Source organism: Coffea arabica, chromosome 11c, assembly GCF_036785885.1.
Source record: "Coffea arabica cultivar ET-39 chromosome 11c, Coffea Arabica ET-39 HiFi, whole genome shotgun sequence".
Taxonomy (NCBI): Eukaryota; Viridiplantae; Streptophyta; class Magnoliopsida; order Gentianales; family Rubiaceae; genus Coffea; species Coffea arabica.
Window position 1 is genome coordinate 7,481,956 of NC_092330.1, and position 21,375 is coordinate 7,503,330.

General features: G+C 32.3%; 1 pseudogene; it reads left to right on the forward strand.

Annotated features, from left to right (window-relative positions):
* Positions 1-5,431: 5,431 nt before the first annotated feature.
* Positions 5,432-10,554, forward strand: LOC140016449 (subtilisin-like protease; annotated as a pseudogene).
* The last annotated feature ends 10,821 nt before the right edge of the window (positions 10,555-21,375 follow it).

Sequence of the window (21,375 nt, forward strand, 5' to 3'; positions counted from 1 at the left end):
TTAAGCACTAATCTAACATTATAGACATCATCAAGCATGAAATCAGCCATCAACACAGAGGTGGGAGTTCATAGAGCCCACCATCAAAATTTTCCAACAATACTAGCTACCCATGTGAAGATTCCAGCTCATATGTATAATTTAACCTCCATAGGACAAGTTTAAGGTATTAGATCATTACCTACTTTGATGGTTGGTCAAGTCAGAATTTTCGGCCCTTTGAAACCTGAAGAAAACCATGGAGAGCTCCTTTCTTTTGCAGCTAGATGGACTTCCCAAGTGTTGAGTTAAGTGTAGTTAAATTTTGGTTGAATTTGGTGGAGGTTTGAGCAAGATTTGGAGGTGAAATTTGCAAAATTTGCAGGTGTCTTGCTTCAGCTGTTGCTCGGCCAGAATGAGAGGAAAAGAGGGATGTTTTGATCTGATTCCTTTGCGTACAAATGAAGTTTGACGTCTAATATTTTAAGGCACAAAAATCAACCGCAAAAGGTGCGTGTACGCGCGCGTTTTGTGCTCGATTCCTCTTAAGTTTGTTGCACTAGTGCACTAAACCTCTAGGGCACTTACATTCATATAAATATTATTCATTCTTAATTGTTCCAAAATAATGGTCCAAAGTCCCTCAATTAAGCGCGCACGTGAAAACACGTATTTCCAATTTAGGCGCAATAAAATGAAACCTTCGAGAAATTCTTATAACGATCGTACCACCAACTATCACTTGAGTACTTAAACCTAAATTTACCTATTTTAGGACCATTGTATATGTCTCAAATTTTCGAGCTTATTGTATTCCCAATTGGCTAAAGTGTTTGGACACGTTTTCACCTTTTCACTAAACAAGCTTATAAGAAAATAATTTTTTGAAACGAGACACTTTAAAAATATAACGAAACTATAAAACCATGTACTTAGGTCTAATAAGGCTAGAAAATATTGTTCGTGGCAAAAATCCAAATAAATAATTAATTGAGCCAAAATTAGGGGTTTTAAAAATAATAATTTTACGAGTCCTCACGTGAATTGAGTATTAATTCCTCAATTAACCTTTCTTAATCTATTATTGATCGTTCTTAATTTTCCAATATTAATACACTCCCAATTCAAGTATAGCCTAGAAAAACGTGCACCCGTCGTTCCGGACTAAACAAATTTTCGAAAAGCAAATTTTTCAACAAAACGCTTTTAGAATATAAAGAGGCATCGTTCCATATAAATGGATTTAAAATGGTCGAAATAAATAATTCGAAGAAAATATCCATGGTACTTTGAATTCCATATGAAATAAAATTGGTCTTGTATATTCTTCCCCCTTTGCTCTTTTTAGATAGGTTTGGAATCCCATTAAAACATTTGGAGGTAGAATTTCTGGTTGTGGGTCAAACCATTTCCACCAGTGGTTGAACCAAATTGGAAATTCTTTGCTGCAACTTTCTTTGAATGTGAAGAACCAGGAATGGTTGAATGGTCTAAAAAGGAAAGCACGATACCATGCCATTTTGTAATCTTGATATGTAAATCCATCTGGAATAAAGTTTACTGAAAAGGATTTTTAGGAATAAAGAGAAGTCCATTCATTAGGAGAACAAACTTTCTTTATTATACATTTGGAATGACTAATAATATTTGGATTCTTTTTGTCTGGAATAGGGTAAATCTCTACAGATTGAGTATCTGTAAGGATTAATTCATAATAATCTAAATTTTTTGAAGGGTTCATCTGGTTGCCAATAGCATTTTTGAGGAAAGATCCTTTGAGTAACTTGATTGAGAGTAGAGTAAATGGGTATTTCTTGGAATCTGGTTAAAGTAATATGTTGAGTGAATGGTTTAGTGAAATAAGTATTTCCTGGAGATTTTTCTGGGGATTTTGGCAGTTGTTGAATGGGTCTAATTTGGGAAGCAATTGGAGTAGCAGCTTGACTATAAGTCAATGCTGGGAAATCTGATAATAATTGAAATCTATTTTGAGTTACAGGAGTAAGACTCATCTCATAATCTTGAGGAGTCTTGGGCCTGGAATTTCCTCCTTTTGAATCCATAATCCTGCAAAATTTAACAAATAAGTCTGTTAAGTTTTTCTTTCAGTTGCTGGACTTGATTGTGATAAAATTGAATATCTGTTTGTGGGTGGCCAGCTTTTCTTAAGACATGTATAAAAATAATATTGGAATGAATTTGTCTTTGTAGAAGAAAGGCTTGTTCTTTTGGAGTAATAGCAGACCAGTAACTGTGTCTGATATGTACTACATCATGGTTTCGAATTTGGTGATAAGGAATAGGTTGAGATTCATTCTCGGCATTTTTGATATAGTAGGTAAAATGTCTATGAGAAATATTTGAATCTCTTCTTCGAAGAATTGGATTATCTCTTTCTTCTCGTAGTCTTCGAATATATTCTTTGTGGGTTTCACGATCCATTTCCCTGTAAAAATTCTCTTGTCAAGAAGTCAGGGAGAGAATTATTTTCTCCTTTGATGAATTCTATATCAAAATCGAATACTGACAAAATTGCTTGCCATCTAGCAAATATTTGTTTTGAAACTATATTTTGAACATTTTTTTGTAAAATCTCTTTTGCAGATTTACAATCTATTCTAATTAAAAATTTTTTATTATATAAATCATCTTGAAATTTTGATATGCATGAAACTATTGATAAAATTTCCTTTTTAATGGTTGAGTAATTCTTTTGAGGATCAGACCAAGTGCCTGAATGAAATCTAACTAATTCTTTTTTTGATTCATTTAACTTTTGTTTTAATATTCCTCCATATCCTAATTCTGATGCATCTGTTTCAACTATCATGAATGCTTTAGGATGTGGTAAACATAAACATGGTAATGATTCGATTTTCTCCTTTAAATATTTTATTTTTTGAGTATGTTCTTCTGTCCAAGGTTTTGGGTTTTTCTTTAATCTATTAAATAATATAGAACATTCTTGTCTTAATTTAGGAAAGAAGTCTGCTATATAATTTAAACATCCTAAAAATCTTTGTAATTGAGTTTTATCTTTTATTTCATCTGAAAATTTAGTAGCAAATTCTAAAGCTCTATTTATGGGTTTTATTGTTCCTTGGTAAATATCATGTCCTAAAAATCTTATTTTTGTTTGAAATAATTTCATTTTTTGAGCAGAGATTACTAATCCATTTTTCTTAGCTACTTTTAAAAATATATTTAAATGCTTAAAATGCTGTTCTATTGATTTTGAAAATATTAATACATCATCAATATAAACTATGCTAAATGAACTATAAGGATTGAAAATGTCATTCATTATGTTTTGAAATTCTGATGGTGCATTTTTTAATCCAAATGGCATTACATTCCATTCATAATGTCCAAAAGGTGTTGTGAATGCAGTTTTATATCTATCTTTTGGTGATATTAATATTTGCCAATATCCTGATTTTAAATCAAACTTTGAGAATATTTTTGCATTAAATAATCTATTAAGCAAATCTTTTTTATTAGGAATTGGATATCTAATCCATTGTAAAACTTTGTTTAATGGTTTATAATTTATTACTAATCTTGGAACTCCTCTTTCTTTTCCAGCTTGATTCATTACATAAAAAGCTGCACAACTCCAAGGTGATTTTGAGGGTGTTATTAATTTTTTATCTAATAATATTTTTATTTCTTTCTTGCAAAATTCTAATAATTCAGAATTCATTTGTATTGGTCTAGCTTTTGTTGGAATATTTTTTTCAGTAAAATCTTTTTCATAAGGTAATTCTACCATATGTTGTTTTCTATCCCAAAAAGCATTAGGAATATCTGCACATATTTCTTTTTTTATTAATATTTCTAATTCTGAAATTCTTTTTTGCATTTTATTTTCTTTTAATTGTTCTTCAATTTTTAAATAGGATTTTTCTTCTTTAATAAAATTTATTTGTTGTTGTACTTTAGTAATAGTATTTATTGTCTTATAAATAGATGAGGTTTGTAAAGTTTGTAACTCTCTTTGTTTTACAGGAGTTAAAAATTTAAATGTAATAGTTTTTCCCATTATGTTTATTGAAATTCCTTCATGACTTACTGAAAATGGATAAATTTGAATTAAAAAGGGTGTTCCTAAAATTACATCATGATTTATATTTTTTACAATTATGAAATTATGTCGTATACAATAATTATCATTACATATTGATCCTTTTGTAAATTTGTTTTTTACTTGTAAATTTTCTCCATTTGCCGCCATTAATGTTTCTTTTGTTTTTTCACAATATTTTGTAGGGATTATTCCCTCTTTAATACAACTTATATCAGCTCCACTATCTATCAGAGCTATGTATGTTTCTTTGAAATCTTCTACTGTAATAGTTACAAAAGCAAACCATTTTTGAAATATCATTCTTTCTATGGTATTTAAATATTGAACTTCATCAGTTATCTTTTCAGATATATATATTTCTTCAGTTTTAGAATTAGAAGTTGAAGGTTGATATTCTGTTAATCTTTGATGTTCTTTTAAGGTTAATTTTGCTTCTATTTCTAAATCTTTTGTTTTTAAATCTATAATTTCTTGTTGTAATTGTTTTACTTGTACTTTAAGAGTATTAATTTCTGTTTGAAGATCTTTGGTAGTTTCTCTTTTCATTGTATTTATATTGGGATATTTATCTAATAATTTCGAAATACTAAAAGGTTCTATTATTTTTGGCATTTTATCTTCTTGAATAATTAAACTTTTAAGTCTTTCTAAATATTCTTTTTTAGCTACTGGATCTTCAATTTTTTCTATTATATCAAGTAAGAATTCTTTATCTTCTTTTTTAGTTATAACATTAATATATTTTGGAGTACAATTACAATTTTCTTCATTTTCTGAACTAGATATATCATTGTAATAGTCATCTTCAGAACTTTGATCTTTATCATTTATTAATAAAGTTATTAATTTATTTTTAATTTCTTCTTCTTCTGCACAAATTTCAGTAATTTTTTCTTTTAGTCTACATTTGTTTGCTTTATGACCTATTTTTCCACATTTGTAACAAACAATTTTCTTTTTAATAAATCTTTTCTTTTTAGTTGGTTCATTTTCCTTGGGATTTTTATATCTTGTTTTCTGCACTTTGATTATTTCTGTTTTAACATGCTTAGGTGAAATTGATATTCTGGAATTCTTTTTTTTTCTTTTAAATGTCTCAATAATCTTGACTTCCTATAATGCAATTTATGGCAATTCTTTTCGAGACATGATAAAAAGAAAGATATCTGTACACACTAGAAAAATCTTCCTCTAATGAATTTGACAAATGTTGGATTTACACGAATAAGTAAAAAAGAAAAAAATCTAAACAATGTGTTTAGAAATCAAATTTAAGCCCTAGACAAGGAATTTCCTGTTTTGGATGTACTCAATGCAAGAACTAGATTGTGTAATGATGTTACAAACAATGAATATTTTCGTAAAATGTGTGATCCTTCTGGAAATATGTTTCATGTAACTTGGCAAGGAAATTTTGGTGAGTTTCTTTTGGGATTTTGCGGAAGCAGAAGATAAAAAGGACCTTTTTTTTTTATCAATTATAAGGAAAATGGAAATTTGATTTTGGTTTCTATGAACTCTCTCTCATCCCAAGTGTTTGTAATAAGGGCTACAAAAAAATCGAATTCAATCAAGCTATTCACAAGCTTGCTTGGTCAAAACTCGAGCTCGAGTTCCCATTGATCGAGCTTGAGTCAAATAGGAGCAACTTGAATAGCTAAACAGGTTTGAGCTCCAGCATATATATGTGAGGCTCGACATGTTATCGAGTTTAGGAGTGCAAATGATCTAGGTTGGGCTAGAGTAGTGCACAAACTGAGTCTGACTCAAGCTATAAGTACTTGAGTTCGAGTTCAAACTCGAGCTTGTTGAGAGCTTAAAAGTGAAGCTCGAACTTGAACTTGGTTTAATTTTATCTTACACAAACAGGAGCTCAATAGGATAATGCTTAATCGAGTTTGATCGAATTTAATTGAGCTTAAATGATATAGATTAATGTGTTACATAGTTTAAGCAAGAGATGCAATAAAATTTTACACTAATCATTATCAGTGCTATATAAAAAGTATAAATCTGTGTATTAAGGAGTCTAAGCACTTTTGAGTGTAAGCACTTTTTTATCTTAGTTTTTGTTATCCCTAAATTATCCTCATGTCTTTTAATTTTAATTATTGCATTTTAATGTGGCACTAAATAAAAGACATAAAACACTCCAATTGATTACACCTCATAGTATTGGTAATTATAATTAAAAATTGCTCGTCAAAAACTATTTACCTACCCTTGCACTCCATCTCCAAATATTATATGTATCAAAATTTCTTAATCGAAGCATGAAAAATTTCTCAATAGTCATTAGTTGAGATTGTAAAAAAAAATCAATATCAAAAACTAGATACATTCTGGAAAAAAGAGAACATCCAAATAATTGATATTCAGGGAAAGACAAACATTAAAACGATAAAATAAGTAATGCTTCATTTGTATTGCTTTGAGCAAACCAAATCCATCCATCAAGCCAAAAGCCATCTAAAATGATAAAATAAGAATTATAATAAGAGTAAACTTAAAATAAAGAATGATAAAATGAAAATGATATCCAAATTGTTTTCAGTGATACCCAAAATACCCTTTTTTAATGATTACATATATTTATTGTATTGCAATATTAGTGAATAATGGTAGTGGTTATGAAATGAAAAGTTTTAAAATTAAGAAAATTTCATTTATGGTGACAATTGTAATTAGACATATTAGTGCACTTCAATAATTAACAATAATGATAACGGTTATGAATTAAAAGCTGACAATTGAAAAAATAAAACACTATAACATACTAAAAATTGTTATTAAAATTGTTAATTGACCACAATTCTCATTCCAATTCCATGATCATCAAAAACACTAATACTGAAACCAAAAATATTGTGCTCATGTGAAAAAAAAATAAACATGTTGCTTTTGCTTTGTATTGGATTGTGCTAAAAAATATGAATAAAAGAAAAAGAAAATAGAAAAACCCCAACTATCTCTGTCTTTGAAATTTCAATTGTTGAACTGTACAAGCTAAAAAAAATTTTATGTGGTGGATCATTTAAATTCCATTATTGGCAAAAATAGAATTAACATAATACAAAGAATTCAAATTACACGTATGTTTATTTTTCTAACTTAATTATATTCTTCCTTTATAAAAAAATTATAATGATTGTGGTTTATATGCAATAGAATCACGAATATAATAATTTTGATAAATCATGATTTATCAATATTTGATATATTAGAGTTCAAGATATAAATCAAAAAGTGTTTAGTTCATGATTCCGAATTCAATTCTATGGGACATGTTAACTATATTGGAATGCTTTCTATCTCTTTTCATTTAATAAAATTTTTAAAAGTAACTGGCTAAAGAAATAAGTAAAATAAAAATAAATATTATGATGCTGATGATAAAATTTTCAAAAAAAATTTTAGTATTTAAAGAATAATATATTTTAAGATATTACAACTACGTGCAAAGTACGTGAACTATTACTAGTAGATTAAAAAAAATTCAAAATATATATTTAAAGCTCAATTAAGCAAGTTGTCAAGCCTCACTGTTAGGGTTACAAAAGAATCGAACTACTTATGAGCGGCTCGAATCTGATCTCGACTCGAGCCCGGTCAATAGTGAGGTTGAGCTGACCAAGTCGAACTCGAGATAAAAAAATACTAAACTCGTTAGCTCACGAGCCGGCATGGAGTCGATTATATATATATATGTATGTATGTATGTATGTATATATTTATTTTTATTTTAATAGTAAAATTACATATATGTATCCCTAATATTGTATTATTTGTTAAGAAAAATTATTATTTTATTCATTTTTTAAAAATAAAATAATTATTTTTTTTAGTTTTTAACCTCGAGCTCGACTCGAATTTGATTCAAGTTCGAGCTTGAACTTGACATTTTGAGCTCATCGAGCTCGCGTTCAAATTCGAATTTTGTAAAATTATGTTGAAGTTCTGTTCGATTAGGCCGAATCTTGACTTGGTTCGATTTGTTTGCACCCCTACTCATTGCAGATAACGCTTAAACTTGAGCTCGTTAAAATATTAGAACTATTTGAATTTGAATCGAGTTTTGATCGAGCAAACTTGTAAGTAACACGATTGAGCTCGACTTGTTTACATTCCTATTCGTGTTTAATCGAACCTCAAAAATACACATATACTTGCTTTTTTAATACATTCATTATGTAAAATCTCTATTTGCCCCCTTGATTCAAAAGATACCAAACATTGATCTACACGCCCCTATAAATAGTTTGCTAGTGGCACTAATCACTTCCGCAGAAAAGAAAAGATGGCTTCAACATATACTATTTTGTCTTCATCTCCTCAGTTTTTTCAACTTTTCTTCCTTCAGCATTTCCTACTGAATCTACTGATCCTTTGCAAACTTACATTGTGCATGTAAGTGTGCCTAAACATGTGCAACCTTCTAAACTTTACCATTCCTTCCTCCCAAAAACTTCCACTGGCACAATTGATGCCTCACGCTTAGTTTATTCTTAAAGCCATGTCATTACTGGCTTTGCAGCCAGATTGTCGCTTGACGAAGTGAAACAAATGGAGAGGATGACAGGATTCTTATATGCCAAACCTCAAAAAGTATTGGCACTTCAGACCACACGCAGTCCCAAATTCTTGGGGCTGCAACCCCACAAGGGGCTTTGGCCCCGAGCCAACTTTGGCCAAGGCATCATAATTGGGGTAATTGATAATGAAATAAAACCTGACCACCTGTCCTTCAGTGATGAAGTGATGTCAACACCACTAACCAAATGGAAAGGAAAATGTCGTTTGAATGGCACCACCTGTAACAAGAAGCTTATAGGTGCAACCAGGATATTTTTGGGCATGACTGGACTGCCTGTCGACGTGGGAGCACACGGAACACACACAGCAAGCACTGCTGCTGGTGCGTTTGTCAGCGGTGCCAATGTTTTTGGCCAATCTAATGGCACGACAACAGGAATGGCACCACGAGCTCACTTGGCCATTTATCAAGCTTGTGAGGATGATGGGTGCGAGGAAAGCACCATCCTCGCAGCCATGGAAGCTGCCATCGCAGATGGTGTCAATGTGTTATCACTCTCTATTGGAGGACAAGAGGAGCCTTACTTTGCAGACGGGATAGCAATCGGTGTTTTCCGAGCAATCCAGAACGGGATCATTGTCAGCTGCGCAGCTGGCAATGGAGGCCCGTTCCATGGTACGCTATCAAATACCGCACCATGGATTTTGACGGTGGTTACAAGCACAATTGACCGCAGTTTTAGGGCTACAGCCGTTCTTGGTAACAATGCATGGTTTGATGGTGTATCAGTCCATCAACCCAAGGTTTTTCCAAGAACATTGCTGCCCCTAGTACGTCCAACAGCCGGAAAATATGCCCCGGCACATTGAACAAGACTCTTGTTGTTGGCAACGTGGTATTGTGCGAAGCTGATGGACCCTTCGAAACATTTAATTTGGGGCAGGCCGTAAGAGATACTGGTGGGGCAGCAATGATAGTGGTCAACGGAGAAACAGACCTGTGTGCTGCCTCACCTCAAGTTGATGTGATTCCCACCACTACGGTGAGTCTTGCTGACGGGGAAGCGATAAAGGAGTATATAAACTCTACGTTTGCACCCACTGCCATGATAGCATTCGAAGGTACAGTTGTTGGATTAAAAGAAGCTCCTGCCATAGCATTTTTCTCCTCAAGAGGTCCGAGCTTGACGAGCCCCGGAATTCTTAAACCTGATATCGTTGGTCCAGGTGTCAGCATTCTTCCTGCCTGGCCTTCCTCGGTGGACAACACCACAAATTCAACTGCTTCATTCAACTTACAATGTGGAACCTCAATGTCAACACCTCACCTGAGTGGCATTACAGCCTTAATACGAAGTTTGCATCCCGATTGGTCGCCTGCTGCCGTTAAATCTGCTATTATGACCAGTGCTGACTTCTTGAACCATGATGGGAGCCTCATCCTTGATGAGAGGAAGCTTCCTGCAGATTTATTTGCAATTGGTGCTGGCCATGTAAATCCAGCAAGAGCTGCTGACCCTGGATTAGTTTATGACATCCATCCTGATGATTATCTTCAGTACTTGTGTGGTTTGAACTACACAGATGATCAGATAGTGTTCATTACGCAGCGCCGGATCACATGTACGAATATTAACAGCATCCCCGAAGCTGAACTCAATTATCCTTCATTTTCTATTCAGTTGGGGTCTGATACTCAGACATATAGAAGAACGGTGACGAATGTGGACAAGACCTACTCAGTTTACAACAGTCTGATCACATCCATCCCAGGGATCGATATTCACGTATATCCAACTGTCCTCCGGTTCACAAGAATGAACCAAAAGATTACATATCAGATCAGTTTCAAAAGAACGGACAGGTTAAAAAATGCTACTTACATGCAGGGCTCAATCACTTGGAGCTCAAAGCAGCACTCTGTGAGAAGTCCCATTTTGATTAAATTAATCTAGCAGATATGTGGGCAGTGACTGCTGTTCTAATTAAGCAAATTATGCTCGTCTAGTGTTATAGGCCTTGACATGTGATGTATGTGTTAAACGATGCAAGCTCCATGGTACAACTGCTAAATTTCAAGAAGCTTTAAGCATTGAAATATTTTAGTGTCTTCTCTTTACATGGTTACTGAAGGAAACTTTTTTTTTTTCTGGTGCAATTATCCATGGAACAGAAATGATTATACAGATATCACTAGTCATACATCTGAGCAATGAAAAGCACAAGAAAAATTAGAGGAAAAGGTCCACGTAGAACTAAGAAAATGCTAAAAAAAGAGAGGGAGGAACAGAGTTTTTCCAGGATAACAGGGCTGGTCGTCCAGCCCAGTTTTCATTCAAATATCTCTTTCGATTTTGAGTTTCTTTCCAGTAATTTTGATTCTGCACTTTCGTATAAGATCAAGAAACAACTTCAACATTCAAATTGCTCCGAGAAACTCAGTCTAAGTCACTCCAATTGGGGCTCAAATTTCATCAAAATGAAACCCGTGCTCCAGTTTCTTCTGGAGTCCGAAAATGAAAGAAGAAAGATGATATGCAACAAGCTCTCTTTTTCCGACCATTATTTCGTGCTTTAGGTTCATAAACATTATTTTCCTCTTAATCAATTTGTTGGAGTAGAAAAATGGTGGGTGATAACGCCAAATTGCCTTGGTCAGAGGCTGGGCGGCAGAATTCTCAGTTTCTTACTACTACTAAATAATTTAAGCATCTTGTTCCCCCTTCCTTGGTTGTTGCATACGATTAGTTCAAGTTCACGTCTGGAGAATTTTTTAGTTGTTGTCCCAATGCCGAATATATAAGATCCTCCACGTTGTCTTCTACCTGAAGACGATCATAGGGCAATAAGATCCTCCACGTTGTCTTCTACCTGAAGACGATCATAGGGCAACAATCGCTTGGTCACATCCCAGAATCAATAGAGATTAAGATCACCAACCATGCATAGATAGACCTTTTTGAGGAATTTAAACAAAACTATGCACAAACTTTGTCCTCCTCACGATTCATAACACCATATAACAAACTTTATCACATTCATTCCCCGAATCAACAAGTTAAAATTAAGATCACCAACCAACCGTGCCTATATAGATAGACCTTTTTGAGGAATTTAAACAAAAAAAAAACTATGCACAGACTTCTTCTTACGATAATATAATGCTCTATTTATTCCTTTTTTTCCCCAAAAAGTGCTAATGGAGTGTCTGATTGAACAACCTTCGCCATCTTTCGTAAGTGTTCTGCCATTCGGGCAATACACATAACATATTCGCGTTGAAAGATTGTGTAGAAACGAAACCTTTTCTTACCAGTGAAAGGAAAAGAGAAAATATAACAGAGGAAAAGTGAAATGAAATTGGTTTGGGGTTCAGGAAGGTAAAATTTTGGTAAAAAGGAAAAACTGGCTCATTCAATTTTAGATCTAATATTGAAATTTGGACAACTACCAGTAAAACGGATATCGGTATTAATTGATTAACAACCATCTTGAAATGCATATTGAACATTACTCAATTTCCCATTATTGGTCGAATTATCATATTTTATATGTTTGTTGCATATCATATGATTATGTACCTGCTAGGCTATTAATCTATTACATATTTCATTTTATACGAAGATACTAATTAATATTGTTATAAATTACAACTTACCATAACTTATATTGTTATAGAATTCCTACTAATAATCTATTATGTAGGTGCAAAATTCCAGTAATCAAATGGTGTGTGAATCATGACCATTTGTCCTTATTTGCATTTGCCAACTATAGTTCCTAATATCCATTCGTCAAGATTTTCGTGTGATTTATTTTTGGATAAATTACAGATAAATCCCTATGATTTCACCTATTATCACATGGCCACTTTAATGTTTTAAAATATCCAATTCATCCCCTATAGTTTCACATAAAGTGAAAATTTGATAGAAAATAGTTTATGTAATGCCGTTTGTTGATCCACCAGTGGTGCTCTTACTTAAATGTTAAATTGCTAAACATCCGAACCACCTTGCATAAAATTATAGGGGGATTATATGAATAAATGCAAAAATCATAGGGCAGCAAAGTGGATATTCATGCAAACTATAGGAGAGTTAAGTAAATATTATGATTCCATCACATACACTTTTGGAGTATGTTTGGTTCAATCACCATAACCAATGATGTATTCCATCTATTTTTCACTTTATATAAAATCAAAGGGGAATTATCTTGTTATTTTGAAACTTTAGGGGAAATTATCTGGTGTTATGCAAAATCATAGAGGGTTATATGTAATTCAACCTTTAGTTTTTGTCGTCAGTGTATAGTCCTCCTAATTTTTTATTTTCTTTTCACATATTACTAAAACAAAATAAGTTATTTGCTTTATAAAAAAAGAAAATTTATAGGTAACCAAAATTTAATAATATGATTATTGAGTATACATAAAAGTAACTGTTTCAATAGTTACATTCTTAGGGGCAATGTACAATAACTCATATGCAAATACGTACTTCAGAAGTGCTGGAAAATTAGGAAAATAAAGAAAGAAATGTTCTTAAGTGGATCTAATATGTAACATCTTAAGCCATACCAAGCAAGCCCATTTTGCTAAAATTAACATGAAGGAGGTGTTTTATGCTCTGCACATAGCTTCCATCACTTTCCTCCATAAAGATCCTAAACTAGGGACTATAGAGCTCAACTGGCTCCTACTTTGTAGGGTGACGTAGGTTCTCAAGGAAGTCGCATGGCAAGCACTGCTACTAATGTCTTTGTTCCTTTGCCAATTTTCTGTATTTCCCGATTAAGTTTGCTTTTTGCATGGAGTTCTCTTTTATTAGAGTCAAACGCATGCTAAAATTGCATTCTAAAGTTGCCAGAATGAGTTTTTTGAAAGTTTTCTGGCCATTTTGGCTGGAAATTGATGAAGAACATGACAACCCCATTGGAGTTCGCTTATATTAAGGATTTTCCATAGACAAAATTTGAAAAACTCAGAACCATGCCTCATCTGCTCTGTATCCCCCCCGGGGATCTAAGTTTTGGAATTTTTTAATTCCAAAAATTTTAATTTATGCTACTTGACCAAACTGACATCTAGATCTTGACTTGAGTTCTGAATTTGTATTTCCAATTGATTTCCTGACTTCTTAGTGATTCTATTTTGTTTCACAAAACCTTTTGCTTTTTTGCAAATCTAGTCTTTGTCAGTTTGTTAATTCACAATTATGATTGTCTCCTTTCTTTGATTGTTTTTTATAATCTTCAAGTGGCTTTTCTAGTTGGAATCCTTTATGCACCATGTTTAATGGGATTAAGAAGAATTAGTTAATTTTGAAATACTTTTATATTATTGACATTAACGTTTATATTGTTTATTCTTGTTTTGAGCGTTATATAAGAGAGTTTCCCCTTAATTTAGGCATCCTAATAGTTCTTTCACATTTCAAGCATGCTAAGGCCTTGCTTGGATTGAAGGTTTTCGTCGGAAAATATTATCGTTTTCCGTGATCACATTTCCCTATCACCTTTTTCCCTCACATATATCAAATCGCTACAGTAATTTTTCCATGAAAAATGACGGAAAATGCAATCCAAACACAACCTAATAGTTCCAATATCACATTGCCTTTTCAGTTTCTTTCCCTAAAGGTGTTCTTTTGCTTTCTCTAGTATTTCGTTTTATCATCCTACCGTAGTACATTAGTTACTAACAATGAATTAAACATAATTCTTACTAACTGGATTTTCTTTAGGGATAATTTCAGAAACCTCCCTTGAGGTTTCTAACACTTTCACTAGCACCCCCTGAGGTTCTCAAAATTTCACTGACCTCCATTGCTTTTGAGTTTTTGGTAACAATACAGTCCAAATCTGATTACAATATTATTTTCATGTGTGAGAAGGAATTTTTATTCCATGGCTGCCCCTTTACTCCTTGTATTAGTAGAAGATTGAAAGAATAATAAATTATTAGAATGATTACTAAAGTTGAGGGGTGTAAGTACAATACAAAAAATTGTAAGCACTAGATGTGCCAGGGAAAATGCCGGTTTTCATAAATCTTAAATCAACTTGTGTGTTATCTATTTAACATAACTTAAGTAACTAATTAAACTAATTAAATTACCTGCGAGTATTACTTTCACATAATTAATTTATGTTAAATACAGAACCTAACAGTTTCCCTTTCGTAAAAATATGAGTGTAATACTTTTTGACTTTTACTTACAACCATTTGTATATTTAATATAAATTAAATGATTCAGAGTAAAATGCCTATAAATAGCTAGTATTTTATTCATATAATAGAATAAACTCGTAAAGAGCTAGTAAAAAGTGGGTAATTTATTTTTTTACTTTCACGTATTTAATTTATGTTAAATACAAAACCTAGTAGTTTCCCTTTCGTAATAATATTAGTGTAACAATTTTTTAATTTCACTTATAAATATTTATGTATTTAATATAAATTAAATGATGCAAATTAAATTGCTCATAAATAGCTAGTACTTTATCCATACAATGAAAGAAACTCGTAAAGAACTTGTATGTTATGGAAATTTTTTTTTACTTTCAAATACTTCATTTATATTAAATACAAAACATGCTACTTTTCCTTTCGTAAAAATACTCGTGTAACGGCTTTTGAATTTTATTTGTAAATATTTATGAACTTAACATAAATTAAATGATCCAAAATAAAATGCCCATAAAACCTGGTACTTGGTTCATGTAATAGAGAAAAGCCATAAAGAGTTGGTACTTTATGGGATATTTCTTTTTTAAAAAATATCTAATTTATGTTAAATAGATAACCTACTAATTTTTTTCGTAAGAAGTTACTGTAACATTTTTTGAATTTTACTTAAAAACATTTATTTATTCACAGCAGGTACAAAAATGGTGCCTTACTCCCTAATCTGGCTTTAATTCATGTACTAGCCATCAAGTTTGTGTTATTGTTGTTAAGCTTGATTAATCACTCTAGATGCTTTTTTCTCCAACTAAACGGTAGTAATACACTCCATCTTCAGTAATAAAACCCAACTTCATAGGATATATTTGTAATTTTGACCTTCATGATGTCAGCAAAGGGGCCCAATTTTCTATCAAGGGAGGTCAGTGAAATTTTGAGAACCTCAGGGGATGCCAGTGAAAGTGTCAGAAATCTCAGGGGAGGTTTCTGAAATTATTCCTTTTCTTTATAACGTCAAAAAAAGATTACATATTCAAATTCCTAACAAAAACAAATCGACGGCTATAATTTACACGATACAATATAGTAGTTTCACCTATTTTTTTTAATTGTTGTTTTTGATGTATAAATACTTACTGAAGGCGGCATCTGTGATGGGTAAATCTCCATGAGAAAGGGATAAAAGTACTACTATTATTGTGGTGATATAACATGAAGTCGGTTATTTAAATTCTTATCGTATAGTTTCAAAAATTAAAGAGAAAAATAGCAAAACAACATTATACAGATGTTATAGCTAGATTTAGTAATACATATCTTGGGTTCACTATTGCATGTTGTAAAATATAACAAGAGCAATTATATGTAACAAAAATTTAATAAAATGATTGTTGGCTATAAAGTAATTGTTCAATAGTTACTTTCTTAATGCAATACTATATAACAACTCGACAAACTTGTTAAAACTGATCACTTTTAGGTTAAATGTTCTTAAGTGGATCCCTTACTGCATTGAGTCAAGAGTTTTTGTAAATAATTTAGAGACTTAATGACATTATACCTTAGTTTAGATTGATCAAGTAAATATATAACTGAAATACCCAAGGGACAAAATAATTTAGTTGCCAAAAATTTCATGTAAGTCAGCAGTGAAATAATAACCTGCAACTAAATACCGTTTTGTATTACATACTAGAAATATTATGAAAAAATTAATAATAGGATCTTTATGATGGTTGTAAAATCATTAATGTTGGATTAAATCATCAGAATCCAGGCCTTACTGCAATTTTAGTTAAGTACTTTATCGTTTTCCTTACTTGATATACTCATTCGCAATTTTTTCTTCTTTTTGGCGCCAACTCTCCATTGTTCCTGAATCTAAGTCAAAACAATAGTTTTCCTTTCAAGAAAAGGAAAATAAATAAATTAATAGTGTGACTAAAATTCTACAATTTTATCACCTAATCTGCGAAAATCTAACTGTTACAAGTCACATCATCCGGTGCAAAAGGAAAAAAGATCATCCAACATTTAAGATTGGTTTTCAACAAAGTGAAATAGGAACAAAAAACCAATTACTCCTAGAGCAGTTGGTCAGCATGAGAGTTTTAATACTCTATTTGGGTGTAGGTCAAGAGATTGAATCCCTTCGTCTGTATTATAAAAATTCAGAGTTCCTGAAAAGTTTCGATAGGGGGTGCTATAGAGTAGAGATGGGTATATATTAGAATTTATCGTGTTCGACAAAAAAAAAAAAGAAATAGGAACAAAAGGTAAAGAAATTTCAATTATAGATACCAAGAAGAAAATAATTTCCATAGCTAAATAGTCTTGAAAGAAGAAATTTGGATTGGATCATTGGCTTAAAAGTTACTGTGGACAATAAGCAATTCATATTGCTAATTGGCTGAATGGACATTTCTATTGTGGGTGAATCTGAAAATAAAATACATAGCCATAACTCCATTATTCTGTTAACATGTACACTACAAGCAGACCAAATAAAGCATACATCTTTAAAAAAAAAACTATTAAAAGTCAATGACAAAAGAAAAGACTATTTTTGCAGATTCCTAAAATTCTTTAGCTCTTTTTTCTCAATTGTGATGGTAGTATTCATCATTTGACCTGCATTTGGCTTTAAGAAAAGTCGATTAGAAACTAGTATAATTGGATAAATTACTAAAAATTTTACAGAAAGCAAAAAGTCCATACCTGTAAAAGGTTATGTATCCTTTTGGCTACTAAAAGTTAATTGCAATTATAAACATTCTGCTTGGATTTTTTTTTTAACAAACTATAGATGAATATTTTTACCTATTGTGAATTTCATTAACTAAATTCAAGAATTATATAAATATTTCTCTTCCCACAAAAGAATTAAATAACTATTGTGAATTTCATTAACTAAATTCAAGAATTATATAAATATTGTTCTTACCACGAAAGAATTAAACTCATGAGTATTGAGTATTATGTGCCACATACGAGTATGTTGGTAGTTTATTTGGAACCAAATGGTTACAATCTTGTTGAAGACCACTAAAGGAGTATATCCATTTTGTATTGGATCCTAAATTTCATTTTAACACAAAAATGTAATCGTAATAAGCAACATGCTTTCAAGTTATATGCCTGAGAATTCGAACAATTAACCACTAGATTCGAGGTGTATATATGCTTTCTAAGGTTGGAGAAATTGTTGAACTAAGATTCTTTTTCCCTTGCACACTAGATATCTGCATAAAAGGAAAAAAATAAGAATCCTAAGAAAAACAAAGATATATTTTGTATACCGGAGAGTGCAACATGCATATTTCACAGTATATCATTTTGTTAAGTGTCAAACCTGCATGTGTTTGCTTGATTGTTTATGCTTATTTGTTGAGTATTTTGTGTGTTAATGTCTTTCCCTTTAGGACTTTTAGAGAGTTTTTATGTTTAAATATGGTTTGAAAAAAATGAAAAATTATTGACTAAGCCGGTGTTAAATGCCTGGTTTTATAGGGTTTAAAAATTTCAAGTATATTCCTTCCCAATTAAGATTGGACATGTATTCAAAATTTCAAATTGGAAAAGCATCGAGAACAAGTATGCAAGCAAACCAAGATGAATAGGCACGGAAAAGGATAAAAGACCTTGCGGATACTCTGAGAAGAACCCTCAGAATCAGTTGCTCCAAGCAGATACTCTCAGAAGCTGAAGAAAATTGACTCAAATTCCAACCAGTTCATCTATGATGGTTGCGAGCATTAATAAGGTCCCCTCGAATTGGTCTGGAGAACCGGTTCGATGGAAGCTGCAAATTCTTCAGGGCGTCTAGGGTTTTCATTTCCTGTTTAACAATGGATTTAGATTCTCAATAAATAAGGCTCACAGAGAACGACTTGGGACATCTTGAGGTATTATTAGAGAGCAGTTTTAGCTTCAAAAATACTTAGAATCTCTTATATCTTTTGCTTGTAACTTTGGAGTTTTTTAGGAAGAAGGAAACAGCCCTTCATCAATCTTGACATAAGAGTTTCAATCCCATCCTCCTTTTTATCTTTTATGTTTAATTCTATGTTTTCTTCTATATTTGTTGTGTTCTTTAATTTCTCTATGTCTAGCTAATTAATTTCTTCCTCGACAGTTGGAGCGCCACAAAGTTCTTTCTTGACCATGGTTGATTATCAAAAAATGGAAAAATTTAAGACTGTGAATCACTACTTGCAACACAAATTATATCTCTGCACATACTCTGAAACAATGTAGTAGCATTACACATAGAGGTGAATAATCCATTTTCATCATTTGATACGTTGAATTCCCATGGCATCCTAAAGATTATTCATCAATGATAAAGGGATGGAAAATGAAAGACCATAACTCATCAACAGAAAATCAACAGTACTTACCTTACGAGGATAGGCTACAAGAATAAGAGTTTCTGGTTTGCCTTTCTAGCAGCTGAATTGACAGGTGCCGAACCTGTGCAATAATAAATACCTGCTCAAATAAAATATAAATTCTGTATATAGCGGTAAGCAGGGTCGAATCCACAGGGACTGGGGATAATTTAATTTCTTTTAGAGTCCGAAGTATGGGAGGGTTTTTGAAAATGAGAGAAACTAAATTATTTGGAATAAATTAAAATAAAATAAAATAACTACAACTCAAATAACTAATTATCACAATAAAAATAATAATGGACGAACTCTAGCCAAGAGACAACTGCGGAGATGGTTCACTTAATTCGATCACAGATGCAAGGATTTTTCCAGTTACTATCTGATAAATTAGTTATAGTTGTCATACACGCGATAAACAACCAAGTCTTCCTCAATTTCTCGATAGCCAAGGTACGACCGTTGACTATTTCTCTAATCAGGAAACAACCCTAGGTACGACCATAGAAGTTTAATTCCCTAATTGCATGAATAATTAGAAGAGCCTAATTCTAACCAATCAACACGCTACGAGGGTCTCTTTAAGTTAGCCTGTCTATCTCCCTGACACAAATCCAATCATGCCAGTTGCCACCAGTTTAGAATAATTAAACAATTACGGATTTAACTACCCTAATTGGCTTCAGGTTATTGAATTAATCTAGAATCCGGGCCCTGAATAATCGAATAATAAAACAACCATATGAACATAAAGCAGAAGATAGATAAATACCAGTGAATAATGGAAATAAATAAAAACTAATTCGATCTCACAAATTTAGTAGAACCAAATCCTCCGTTGTTCTTGACTAGACAAACTTAGCCACGCCTCATGAGAAAATCTTCAAGTAATTCCACTGAGGTCCAGGCCATCAAAAGAGCCAAGAAAGAAACAAAACTAAACTACGCTAAAAGTTAAGCTAAAACTATTCATTCCAAAACCTTCTCTACGTTTGTCCTTTTAAAGCCAAAGGGAAAAATGACATAATGCTTCCTACTCCGTGGTCCCCGCACGAATTAGAGTCCAATTCCATCTCACAAGCCTTTGTACGTTTCTTTTTCAAGAGCCCAAATGACTCATGCTTCTTATCTCCGTGGTCCCCATGAGATTCCCCAATCAAAGTACAAAAAGGTAAGCCTCTTGATGTTACCTCCTCTTTTTCGTCTTTCATTGCTCTTAGGACTCTTAAGTACTCAAGACACTCCCAATTAGCAAAAGAAATGCAGTCCGTGTATATCACCATGTGGGCCAAGTCTGTGACTTATTTGAAGTCTCAATTATTTCCAAAAAGTCCCTCATTTTTGTAAATTTCTGCTCCATTCCTGAAATGAGACCCAAATACCAAATATAAATAAATATTACTAATTAAAACAATATTTGGCAAGAAAAAAGGGGAAATTAATAATAAAATTATCAATAATTAACACCCTATCAATTCCCCCCACACCTGAATCATGCTTGCTCTCAAGTATGAGAACAACATTTGAATACCAAAATTTTGACAATGGCTATCGCTCCAACTACCGTATTGCCAAGATACCCCAAAAAAACATATATCAAGCATCACAGGTCAAGATCAAAGAAAATCACCCCGATTAGCTTCCCAACCACCAACTCCTCCAATTTAAAGCAAACTAACCTAAGAAAAAGAAATGGTTGCTCACATTTATCAGCAAATGGTCCAACTATTAACCAAAATCTCGACATTAAGATCACAAACCGGCAAGCTGACTTATTCACATACTAACACAATCTTTATTATTTTTTTTCTTTTTGTTTTTGTTTCTTTTTCTTTTCTTCTTCTTCTTCTCTTTTTTTTTATTCTTTTTTTTTTAAATAACAAAAGACTTAGTCTATAGCCCTTAGAGCCTTTTGACGCGAACTCCAACATTTGATAGATGGAGGAGCCCGGTTACTCAGCTCCAATCGCTATAGGACCACGCACTCATAGTAACTACTACCTTTTGATGCGAGAATCGACACTTTAGGTGAAGATCCCCGGTTACTCAGTAGTAACAACTAGCGGAGTACAGTCAACTCTTATTTACAACCATATAGCACGAAAACTAAAAATAACACAAAAAATAATAGCAGCCAGCCTCAAATTTCCAAACATGGAGAATTAAAATTAATAACTGGACCAATTCACATGAAA